Source organism: Budorcas taxicolor, chromosome X (assembly GCF_023091745.1).
Source record: "Budorcas taxicolor isolate Tak-1 chromosome X, Takin1.1, whole genome shotgun sequence".
NCBI lineage: Eukaryota > Metazoa > Chordata > Mammalia > Artiodactyla > Bovidae > Budorcas > Budorcas taxicolor.
The window spans coordinates 78708169-78720539 of NC_068935.1; the positions used below are offsets into that span (position 1 = coordinate 78708169).

Consider the following 12371-nt stretch of genomic DNA (forward strand, 5'->3'; position numbering starts at 1 on the left):
GCTGCCTTGATGGCCTGGATGGTAGCAGAGGCTGACCCAGAGTTCCCACCACAGGATGCTAGAGGTACTGTTCTGGAACAGGCTCTGATATGGAGTGGCTCCCCACCAGGCCTTGCCCCACTCCCCCAACCCCTACCCCCCAGAGAGGGGACAGAACACAGAATATGAGAAGTCCTTTAATCAAAAACCGCTGTGAGACTGGGGCAGAGAGGGGGCAAAGCAAGGGGCAGAGGATGCCCTGGTGGAGGCAGAACAGGAGGCAACAAGCTTGGCCACAGCTCACCAGCCCCGGAGGTAACATCTGCTCCTCTTGCAGAAAGATGTTGGGCTCAACCTGTGAAACAGCAGAATCAGGGAAGAGCCTCAAGCCAGGGCCAGCCCACAGCCCTGCTCAACAGCCAGGACTGTGGGAAGGAGTATGGTGTGTGTAACACTCACTTTAAAGCATCTGGAACTTGTCAGCCAGGTGCTGCACGGCAGCCGCAACAGGCAGAGGCACAAGAAGGTGCTCCAGACAGAATGATATAGAAGCCTGTCCCCTTGTCCCTGTGGGGAACCACCTAGCCCTACAACCTGAAACCCCTCCCACTAGCCCCAATGCAAAGAGCTCTGGGCCTGATCACCACCCACCACCTGAGTGAAATGTGGAGCTATTTCCTAAAACGAACCAAAATGTGCCAGCAGCTCTCAAGTTCAAAAATTGTCTCGCAAACAAACAATCTAACAAGAACCTTAGAGGCCACGCCGATCAACAAGGCATCTCTACAGGTCCTATCAGAAGGAGCTCTCAAGACTCGAATGGCTGGCAGAGTGTGCACGCAGTCCACATGGTACTTTGTTACTTGTCCGCATGCCCAGCTGAACATGCACCGCACGCTCCAGGGACAGGCTTGCTAGGTTCTCCTCCCCACAGGAATGCCGATCCCTACGAGGCCCCCTGCACCTGCAGCCCACCCCACCCCACCCCAAGGGCCCACCCCGCTTCTGCACTAAGAACCCACTGCTCTCTGTCCCTGATTCCTCATACCTAGTTGCTCTTTAAGGTCGTCTATTTCTCTCTGTAGCACTACACACTAGGCCAGTTGACATGGGAGGAAGAGAAAAGGTTAGTATACACTGCCCCCCTGTCACCTCCTTTTTCTCCTCTCCACAGGGCCATGCATCCCAAAGCCAGATGTCTAGAAGGGCAAGGGAAAGACTTTTTTCAGTGAAAAGGAGGTGGGCTCCTTCTGACGGGTGTGGGATGGGGACGAGGCAGGGAGGCCCACACATTTCAGTTGAACTTGGATCCAGATTCCACCATGAGGACTGGGTGTGCATTTCAAGAGCCAGAGGAGCATTACCCGAGGACAGTCCAGCATTCCCGGTGGCTGCTGCTTCCTTTCCAGTCTTGGGGAATGGTCAGTTGGTTCCTGCTCACCTGAGAGGGAAAGGGCACACAGTCCAGCTTCCCAGGCTCCCAGTGAGGTGGAAAGGGCCAACTAGGCTCTAACGCAAGGTGAGGCAGCACCTCGATCTGCTGGCAACAAGCCTCCCCTGCTCTGCCTGGCGGCCCAAACCTTCTCTATGGGCCTGCCTCCCCTGTTCCCCAAGGGCAGCATTTTCACCACCATGGTCCGCAAAGACTGTGGTTCTGGGTTCGAGCCTCTCAGAGCGGCAGCCACAGCCAGCACCTGGGAGAGCAATGTGGGTGAACAGCACTTCACAGAAAAGGCTATTAGCCTGCAGGTCTACGCCCAGAGTAGCTGTTGGGGCACTGCCACCGATCACCTCTGCCAAACAAATCCCACAGAGAGGATGATGGGGGCCAGCTCTGTTGACACCCTGTTTCCCGTGAGAGAAGCTGCCTAGGAGCAAGGCTGAGCCCCCAGGAGAGAGAGAGAGGTTTCTGCCCTCACCCCTGGTCCCCTCCCCCCATATCAAAACCCAAGACACTCATCTGAGGATTCAGGTCCTTTGGGCATGACTTCTCCCAGGTTCAGGGCCAAGGGCTCTGAGTTTCCTGGATCCTGGGGGTCTCTGATGTGGAGGTCATCACTGCTGGGTTCTCCATGATGTGCCCACGGAGAAGATGGCCATGCCCAGTGAGTGGACAGCTAAAAGATTTTTCACCGATCTGAACTAAGGATGTGTGTGTGTATGTATGTATGTGTGTACCAGTGCATTTATATGTCTATGTCTGTGTGTGTGTGAGCAGGTGTGATGTGGGACTGGGCTGAGGCAGGGGAATGGGAAGAGAATTGAAAGGTTGATCTCTTTAGCACATTCTCTGTCAGTCAGCCCCAGGCCAGCAGGCAGAGCTGAGCTGGGGACAACAGTGTGGCACTGAGAAAGCCTGGGGCCCCTGAAAGAAGGTTTGGGGAACAGCTAGGAAGTAGGATTCAGGAAAGTGATTCATCTAAACACTTAAGCTCTGTGAAGCTTTTAAGGGGTCCCCTCAAATCAAGACTCTTGGAGACTGGAAACAGGCCAAGGGTGGAGAACTGAGCCCAGCACACCCAAAGCGCTACCTTAACGTTTGCCCCTAGGAAAACGATACCAATCTGGCATCCTAATGACCCACTGATGGAGGGCCACCCAATGACAACCCCTGAGGGATGGAGAGAGGGAGCACGGGTGAAGACATGTGTCCTGGGGAGGGTGGGAGGGGGAAGAGTGGGGAGAGAAGAGGGGCCTGGCCTACTCACTTCTCCCTTTGGGACTGGGTCTCTATTTGGGTCGTTGTGTTCTCCCACAACTGCCATCACTGACACGGCCTCCCATGCCCTCCTGGCCACAGATTTCGCCCCAGCGTCTGTGTGCTTGGACTCTTTGGTTCTCAAAGAGACCAAGGTATACCTCTTGGACCTCCCAAGCAGCAGAATGCCAGAGACGGGGCAAGGTGGCCGGTTCCAGGGGAGTGGCTGCGATTTGCTGCTCCCAGGAAGGGAAGGTTCTCCCAAGGGCAGGTTTGGAGACGCCCCCGAGGGACTTCTCCTGGTCTCCCTTCCTCCTAGGAGTGACCCCGCGGCAGGCTGTCTGTAGTGGCAGCTGCAGTAGCTTCCGCTCCTGGTACTCCCTGATAGCTCTGCCGGCGGCCATCCTTCCCCCCAGAGCTCGCTCTGCATTTTCTTAGGTGGAGAGATGTTCAGCTCTGCATCGCCCTGCCTGTCCTGCCTTTCCACAACCGAAGTGAATCCTCGCAGAGCGGAGGACAGGAACGGGCCTGGCACGTGAAAAAGGAGATTCTCCCTGCCTTAGACAGTCGAGTGTTTGGTCGTGTTCCTGGGACCCTTGAGGCTGTTGAGCTTGGCCTGACCTCCTTCTTTGGGATAAATGCTCAACCTCATCAGCCCTCTCTCACTGAGCTCATCAGAGGACTCAGAGTTAGGACAGCAGCCCAAACGGGCCTTCCGAGGGCGGCCGCTGGTGATCTGCAGCCACGTTCAACGTACTCTTAGTGCCTCTCTTAGGGTTCCCCCAAGCCCGGCCCGCCTCGGCCCCACCGACCTGGAGAGGGCCGGCCACAGCCAGCACCGCTGCCCACAACCCTGGGGGACCGTGCCTCGACCGCTGGGACCCGCCTCGAGGTCAGCCCACAAGGAGGACTCATCGGTGATCACATAGCTCTCCGGGGACAGGTTATCTGCTGACGCCTAGTACGTCCAGGCCGCTCAGTTGCCACAGGATGTCCGCCACCGACTAGTCAGCCAGCTGCAGGGCATCGCCTTAGTCGTCGGCCAGGGAGCCAGGCCGGTCTTCGCAGCCCCACAGCACCACCACCCCCCGCCCCGCCCCACCCCGCTTCCAGCACCTCCCGCTCTGAGTTGAATCCCTCAGAGTTTGGGTACCCATCTCCACTCTCACCCTCGCCGCTTCGCGGTGTCCTCACCTCGGAGCCCAGTCCAGGTCCCTGCGGGGCTGTGGAGCCGGCCTGAGGGACGCGGGTCTGCTCCCTGCCCTCTGGGCTGAAACCCGCTCCCCAAACTGACACCTCATCATCTGGGGAGCTCATGTAGCGATCTGGGTGGCCCCCGGACCTGGGGTGGCGATGAGTTATCAACCGAGTTGCGATAGCAGTGGTGGTGGCAGTCACAGAAGGTGAGGCCAGCGGCGTCCGAAGCGAGCGGTCAAGCACCACAGGCACCGCACGCACAAGTTTGTGGCAAACTGCTCCAGGCTTTCAGCAAGCCTGGGACGCCAGCGCCATGGCCCCCTCATTGGTCTGGTTCCTACCAACCAGCACGTGCCTTGTTTGCCTGCCCCCTCGAAGAGTAACCAATGGGGCCAAAGGCCTCCTCCTGTTTGCTGCCAAGCCCAAGGGTCATCAGGGCAGTTGACGAGTTGGCGGGTGAAGGTGATGGTATGAGTACCTCTGTCAAGCCTCTCGTCCCACCTCCTCCTGTCCTGCCTTCCCTTTCTGATTGCAGTCACAGCTCTGAGCCCTGACTCTGTACAAAGTGGGTGGAGCGGGAAGCAGGAGGGTCCTGAGGGCCCTGGTCTCCTGGGAGGTGAGGATGAAACATCAGAATGGAGACGCTGATCACTTAGAACACGCTGAAAGCATTTGCCAGCCTCCATTCCACCACAAGCCTTACGACCCAGTGAGAGAATGGGCAGAGGAATCCCACAGTCAGTGATCAGAGGTCAGCATACTTATCCATACGTGGCCAGAGGGCAAAGGAATCCCATTTTTGTTCTGCAAGCAATCTGCCTCATCTGCTTCCATCACACGTTCTTGGCAGGCAGATTTGGGGGACAGACTAGGGTTGACCTCCCTCCCTCAGCTCTTTCCCCACTCTGAGGCAGTTCAAAGAATACAGTCTCAATGTCCAGTTACACCCACAAAGATGCTCACCACCGCTGATCCTGCAGATGTAAACTAAAACCATGAATCGGGTTTCACACTCTAGGACGGCAAGCTTCCAAGAGCTTAACCATTCCAAGAGTGGGAGAGGTTAGAAGCAAACCCCTGTGACAGTGTGCACCACCATCTTGCACAGAGATCCATTGGGGAGGTAATTTGGCAGAATCTATGAAAAGCAACTTACACAGCAGAGACCCCGTGCCTGGCACTCTTCTAAGTGCTGTACGTAAATAGTAACGCTTCCTTGTGACACTCCTAGGACTATAGTACCAATGATTACCAGCCTCTTACAGGTGAGGAAACAGGTTCTGAGAGGTTCCGCCACTGGCCCAAGGGCATTTGGCCCCTGCAAATCAGTGGCAGAATTGAAACCAAGCAATATAACTCCAGAGTCCTTGCTTTGAGCCAAAGGTCTTAAATCTTGGAAAAAATAATAAAGCTGTTTTTACTCTGTTCCAGGAAGTCCACTGCCCAGTACATCTTCCGGAGACACGCTGGTACTTGTAGTATACAAAAACACATGCACAGTGGCGTTGGTGATGGGAAAAACTGAGAACACTCCCAATTCTCATCAATAAGCAAAGGGATCAATGCAACATGGTGTAGCATCCAGTAGATACAAGTGTGGCAGTCCAAAAGAGTGGATCAGGCCATTATCATCGATTTCAAAAACATCCTCCTGACTTCATACTGCAAGTTGCAGGATGATGGTGTTGGATACACATTTGTAAACTTATTAAAACCTCAGATGAATCCTATCTAATGCATCATAGCCTTTGGGTGTATGTATGTTTCAGGTTCTGAAGTGTGTTTTTCACCGGCTGGGAAATATATTGGATAGCTCCTAACTGGATCCAGTAGGTGTATGGAACAAAGTTTTGGCCTTGGATCTCCCCGGGTTGGTTAGGAAGGTGTACAGTAGGTTTCCTTTAGGCTCAATGTTGCCTACAGGTACCCTGAAAGCAGCTGCTATCAGTCTGCCTTCAATGAGGGCATGCTGGGCTCAATCACACCAATGGTATGATTATTTGGCCACAATACTCATTCCTTCAGCTAGAATAGAAGATATTCCATATAGAAGCTTTAACAAAATTCAACTCCAAGCTATCAATAACCAAGCTATTAGTTTGCTCAATTCAGGAATTACCGTGGTGAGAAAAGAAGTCCTGTAGAATGCATGGCCCTCAATATTCTAACAGCTTCCCAAGGGGTACCTTATACTATAATACATAGTGAATGCTGTATTTTTATACTTGATAAGTCTTCTAATGCAACCCCCTTTATGATGTATATGAAAAGTCAAATTTCTACTCTGAATGATCCTCTTCCCAGTTTAAGGGAAATGCTAGAAAAATGGTTTGGTTCAAGAGGGTACTGGTTTAAATCTCTTTACTAATGATATCCTCCTATTTATTGGCAACTTTGATTACAGTTTGTGTATCTTATAAAGTGGTAATGTCTTGATTTTTGCACCGTGTATCACCTGTTCCTAGTAAAATAATGATATCTATAGAACTTGAAACTATTGATCACCTCTATAGTTCTCTTTAAAGTGACACATGCGTATAATGCACATGCATGTTAAAATTGGGATAGTCCTATTAGACAACTTGGAGTTGACTTTTATTCCTTTCCAGGCATCTTACTATTACCACCCTCTAAAAGGAAACAGAGAGCTGGGCCTAGGACCCAACAGGGAGGGATGTAGTGGACCCAGGGCAAGTGAAAAACCAATTGAGAGATGAAACACTTGATCACCTAATGCTTCCTATTGAAAGATTAATGATCAAGAGGAGAATTGATGAAATAAAATTAATTAAAGTACACACACACATACACATACACACACACACCCCCCCCACACACACACCCACCAGTCAGCCCCACTAAATGTTTGAGAATCATATAATCTATGTACAAGTATGTTTTCTTTTCATTCCAGTCCCAAAGAAAAACAATGCCAAAGAATGTTTAAACTACTGAACAATTGCACTCTTTTCACACATAAGCAAATTAATGCTCAAAATAATCAAAGCGAGGCTTCAATAGTACACAAATGAGAACTTCCAGGTGTTCAAGCTGAATTTAGAAAAGGCAGAGGAACCAGAAATCAAATTGTCAACATTCATTGGATCATAGAAAAAGCAAGAGAATTCCAGAAAAACACCTACTTCTGTTTAATTGGGAAATTCTCAAAGAGATGGTAATACCTTACCACCTTACCTGCCTCCTGAGAAATGTGATTTTAGATGAAGAAACAACAGTTAGAACTGGACATGGAACAATGGACTGTTATCAAGTTGGGAAAGGAGTACATCAAGGCTGTATATTGTCACCCTGCTTATTTAACTTAAATGCAGAGTAGATTATGTGAAATGCCAGGCTGGATTAAGCACAACCTGGAATCAATATTGCCAGGATATTTATTAATAACCTCAGATATGCAGATGACACTACACTTAATGGCAGAAAGTGAAGAGTAACTAAAGAGCCTCCTGATGAAGGGGAAAGAGGAGAGTGAAAAAGCTGGCTTAAAACTCAACATTCAAAAAGCTAAGATCATGGCATCCAGCCCCATCACTTCATGTCAAAAATAGATGGGGAAACAATGGAAACAGTGACAGACTATTTTCTTGGGCTCCAAAATCACTGCAGATGGTGACTGCAACCATGAAATTAAAAGACACTTGCTCCTTGAAGAAAAGCTATGAGACACCTAGACAGCATATTAAAAAGCAGAGACACTACTTTGCCAACAAAGGTCCGTCTAGTCAAAGCTATGTTTTTTTCAGTAGTCACGTATGGATGTGAGAGTTGGACCATAAAGAAGGCTGATCGCTGAAGAATTGATGCTTTTGAACTGTGGTGAAGCCTCTTGAGGGTCCCTTGGACTGCAAGGAGATCCAGCTAGTTGATCCTAAAGAAAATCAGTCCTGAATATTCATTGGAAGGACTGATGCTGAAGCTGAAGCTCCAATACTTGGTCACCTATTGTGAAGAGACGACTCATTAGAAAAGACCCTGATGCTGGGAAAGATTGAATGTGGGAGGAGAAGGGAATGACAGGGGATGAGATGGTTGGATTGCATCACCAACTCGATGGACATGAGTTTGACCAAGCTCTGCAAGTTGGTGAAGGAAAAGAAAGCCTAGCGTGCTGCAGTCCATGGCAAAGAGTCAGACATGAGTGAGTGACTGAACAACAACATGCAAGCAAACAAAAGTCCAGGACCAGATGTCTTCACGGACAAATTCTATCAGGCATTAAGGGAAGAGTCAATACCTATCCTTCTGAACCTATTCCAAACTCATTCCATCAGGCCACTGTCACCCTGATACCGAAAGCAAACAAAGATACCGCCAAAAGAGAAAATTATAGGTTGCTATCACTGATGAATATAGGCACAAAATCCTCAACAAAACAGTAGCAAACCTAATCCAACAATACACTAAAAGGACCATACAATATGATCAAGTGGGATTTATCATACAATACAAGAATTTTTCAATATTCATAAATCCATAGGTCTCTATATGCATAAAAAGCTTTTGAGAAAAATCCAATAACCTTTTATGATTTAAATAAAAAGTTTACATTTCCTGAGGAAGGAGGCAAGTGGGCTTGAGTCTATATATTTAAATCAGATTTCTGCTTGCACTTTGAAATAGAAATAACAACAGAAACAGGGTAGTCAGGCTTTGTCTCCTGAGGACACTTTAAGATGATAGCTATGCCAGAGACAGAGAGGGGTTACACCGTGTTTGAGTAAAAGATCAGGAGATCACATATTTCCCATCCTTACGGCAGGAGAGACACGGCACATGTGCAGAATGTGCTCCTTGGGGGTCAAAATGAAAAGGGCACCACCTCATAGTATGTGATGCCATCTCCCCCATAGGTCTCTGGGCTGGCTTCCATCTTGGAATAGAGTAGTGCATGCATGTCGGGGAGGGTCCTAGGGCAAGTCAGATGTGGGAAAAGAAACCAGATAACTGGCCAAACATAAACTAAGACCCAGAATGACTGCCCTATATAAATGACTTAACTGACTCTTTACTGCACTCCTCCTCATTACCACGGATGCCCACACTGTTTCTCTCCAAGTGTGTATCTTTGCCTTCAGTTCAGTTCAGTCACTCAGTTATGTCCCACTCTTTGCCACCCCATGGACTGTAGCATGCCAGGCTTCCCTGTCCATCACCAACTCCCGGAGCTTGCTCAAACTCATGCCCATCAAGTTGGTAATACCATCCCACCATCTCATGCTCTGTTGTCCCCTTCTCTGCCGGGAGCCAGCGTGAGGAATCCCGCCTGTGACAAGGTCATGAGGAAGGAAGCCTGGCAAAACGCAAGGACGTGATCAGGCTTCAGGGGTTCCCCCTGGAATTTCCTGAGCATCCACCCCCCAAGACCAGAGTCTGCCTGCTTCACTGTGTTATGCTTTCCACCTACTCTTCTGTCATTAACAGGGGGCTGGCCCCCCACCACCTTTTTCTGGGAAAAAAATTAATTTAGGGCTTTTAGATAATAAATCTCCTGGGCATAATACGAGTGTTTCAATCCAAAAACCCCTCTGATGGCTTTCTAGCCTGCCTGCAGGACTCGTACAGCTGCACATGTGATTGTTTGAGGCCTCCCATGGGAGGCACAGGAAGGTTAAAACATCCTAGGAATGTAGGGGCTTCCGAGGTGTCAAAATCATTAGAATAGGACTGATTAAAGGTTTCATTTGTAGAGCCAATACTTGCTGCCAAATTTTTATATCTTTTATTTGTAGATATAGTTGGTATATAGAAAAACAGGTAGTAGACCTGATATTAGCAACATTAGACCTTTGAGTTAAGTACTTTCTTTGTTATAACCCACTGCACCTTTGTTCTACAGGACTGTAACTTTATTTAGTACTTTGAGGGTGATGCAGAGTGAAGAAAAAACTCCTTTCCCAGTTTGAAACCAGTCCGTTGTTCCATGTCAGTTGCTTCTTGCTGCATACAGATTTCTTAGGAGGCAGGTTCAGGTGATCTGGTATTCCCACCTCTTGAAGAATTTTCCACAGTTTGTCGTGATCCACACAGTCAAAGGCTCTGGCATAGTCAATAAAGCAGAAGTAGATGTTTTTCTGAAACTCTCTTTCTTTTCTGATGATCCAACGGATGTTGGCAACTTGCTCTCTGGCTCCTTTGCCTTTTCTAAATCCAGCTTGAACATCTGGAAGTTCTTGGTTCATGCACTGCTGAAGCCTTGCTTGGAGAATTTTGAGCATTACTTTGCTATCGTGTGAGATGAGTGCAATTGTGCAGTAGTTTGAACATTCTTTGGCACTGCCTTTTTTTGAGATTGGGATAAAAACTGACCTTTTTCCAGTCCTGTGGCCACAGCTGAGTTTTTAAAAACTGATGGCATATTGAGTGCAGCACTTTCACAGCATCATCTTTTAGGATTTGATATAGCTCAACTAGAATTCCATAACCTCCACTAGCTTTGTTCATAGTCATGCTTCCTAAGGCCCACTTGTCTTCATACTCCAGGATGTCTGGCTCTAGGTGAGTGATCACACCATCATGGTTTTCTGGGTCATTAAGATCTTTTTTGTATAGTTCTTCTGTGTATTCTTACCACTTCTTAATATCTTTTGCTTCTGTTAAGTCCATACCGTTTCTGTCCTTTATTATGCCCATATTTGCATGAAATGTTGCCTTGGTATCTCTAATTTTCTTGAAAAGATCTCTAGGCTTTTCTATTCCATTGTTTTCCTCTATTTCTTTGCATTGATCACTTAGGAAGGCTTTCTTAACTCTCCTTGCTATTCTTTGGAACTCTGCATTCAGATGGGTATATCTTTCCTTTTCTCCTTTGCCTTGCTCTGTCTTAACTAAACAAACTGTTTCTCTGTGTGGTCTTCCACTTATTGTGCTATATCACTAATAATAAACTTTGTACCTGTTTTTACAATGGAAACAATGACAAACTTTATTTTCTTGGGTTCCAAAATCACTGCAGATGGTGACTGCACCCATGAAATTAAAAGACACTTACTCCTTACAAGAAAAGTTGCGACTAACCTAGACAGCATATTAAAAAGCAGAGACATTACTTTGTTGATAAAGGTCCATCTAGTCAAAGCTATGGTTTTTCCAGTAGTCATGTATGGATGTGAGAGTTGGACTATAAAGAAAGCTGAACGCTGAAGAATTGATGCTTTTGAACTGTGGTGTTGGAGAAGACTCTTGAGAGTCCCTTGGACTTCAAGGAGATCAAACCAGTTCATCCTAAAGAAAACCAGTCTTGAATATTCATCGGAAGGACTGATGCTGAAACCGAAGCTCCAATACTTTGGCCACCTGACGCAAAGAACTGACTCATTGGAAAAGACCTTGATGCTGGGAAAAATTGAAGGCAGGAGGAGAAGGGGATGACAGAGCATGAGATGGTTGGATGGTATCACCGACTCGATGGACATGAGTTTGAGCAAGCTCTAGGAGTTGGTGATGGACAGGGAAGCCTGGCCTGCTATAGTCCATGGGGTCACAAAGAGTCGGACACAACTGAGTGACGTAACTGACTGAACTGACTTCAAGTTTTTACTTCCTTGAGAAATGCATTTTTCAGTGGTGAAAGAGCTAGGGAAAACTTGCTTCTAGCCTCTAGCCATTTTCAGTCTAGTGGGTAGGATTCCTGGTTTTCATCCAGGCTGCTGCTAAGTCACTTCAGTTGTGTCAGACTGTGTGTGACCCCATAGATGGCAGCCCACCAGGCTCCCCCATCCCTGGGATTCTCCAGGCAAGAACACTGGAGTGGGTTGCCATTTCCTTCTCCAATGCATGAAAGTGAAAAGTGAAAGTGAGGTCGCTTTTTTGTGTCTGACCCTCAGCGACCCCATGGACTGCAGCCTTCCAGGATCCTCCGTCCATGGGATTTTCCAGGCAAGAGTACTGGAGTGGGGTGCCATTGCCTTCTCCATTCATCCAGGCTACCCATGTTCAATTACTGGGCAGGGAACTAAGATCTCATTCAAGCCACTGCTCACTGCTGCCTCTCCACTTGGATTGGAAGAATCAAAATTGTCAAAATGACTACACTACCCAATGCAATCTACTGATCAAATGCAATCCTTATCAAATTACCAATGGTACCTTTCACAGAACTAGAAAAAAAATCTCAAAATTTGTATGGAGAAACAAAGACCATGAATAGCCAAAGAAATCTTGAGAGAGAAAAATGGAGCTGGAGGAATCAGGCTCCAGGGCTTCAGAGTATACTACAAAGGTACAGTCACCGAAACAGTGTGGTACTGGCACAAAAACAGAAATATTGATCAATGAAACAGGATAGAAAGCCCAGAAATAAACCTATGCACCTATGGTCAATCTCTGACAAAGGAGGCAAGAATATACAAATGAAAAAAGACAGTCTCTGCAATAAGTGGTGCTGGGAAAACAGTATGGTTACATGTAAAAGAATGAATTTAAAACATTCCCTAGTATCATACAAAGAAATAAACTCAAAATGGATTAAAGACCTAAA

General features: G+C 47.8%; 1 pseudogene; it reads right to left on the reverse strand.

Annotated features, from left to right (window-relative positions):
• Positions 1-439: 439 nt before the first annotated feature.
• Positions 440-3994, reverse strand: LOC128069696 (uncharacterized protein CXorf49 homolog; annotated as a pseudogene).
• Between the last annotated feature and the right edge of the window lie 8377 nt (positions 3995-12371).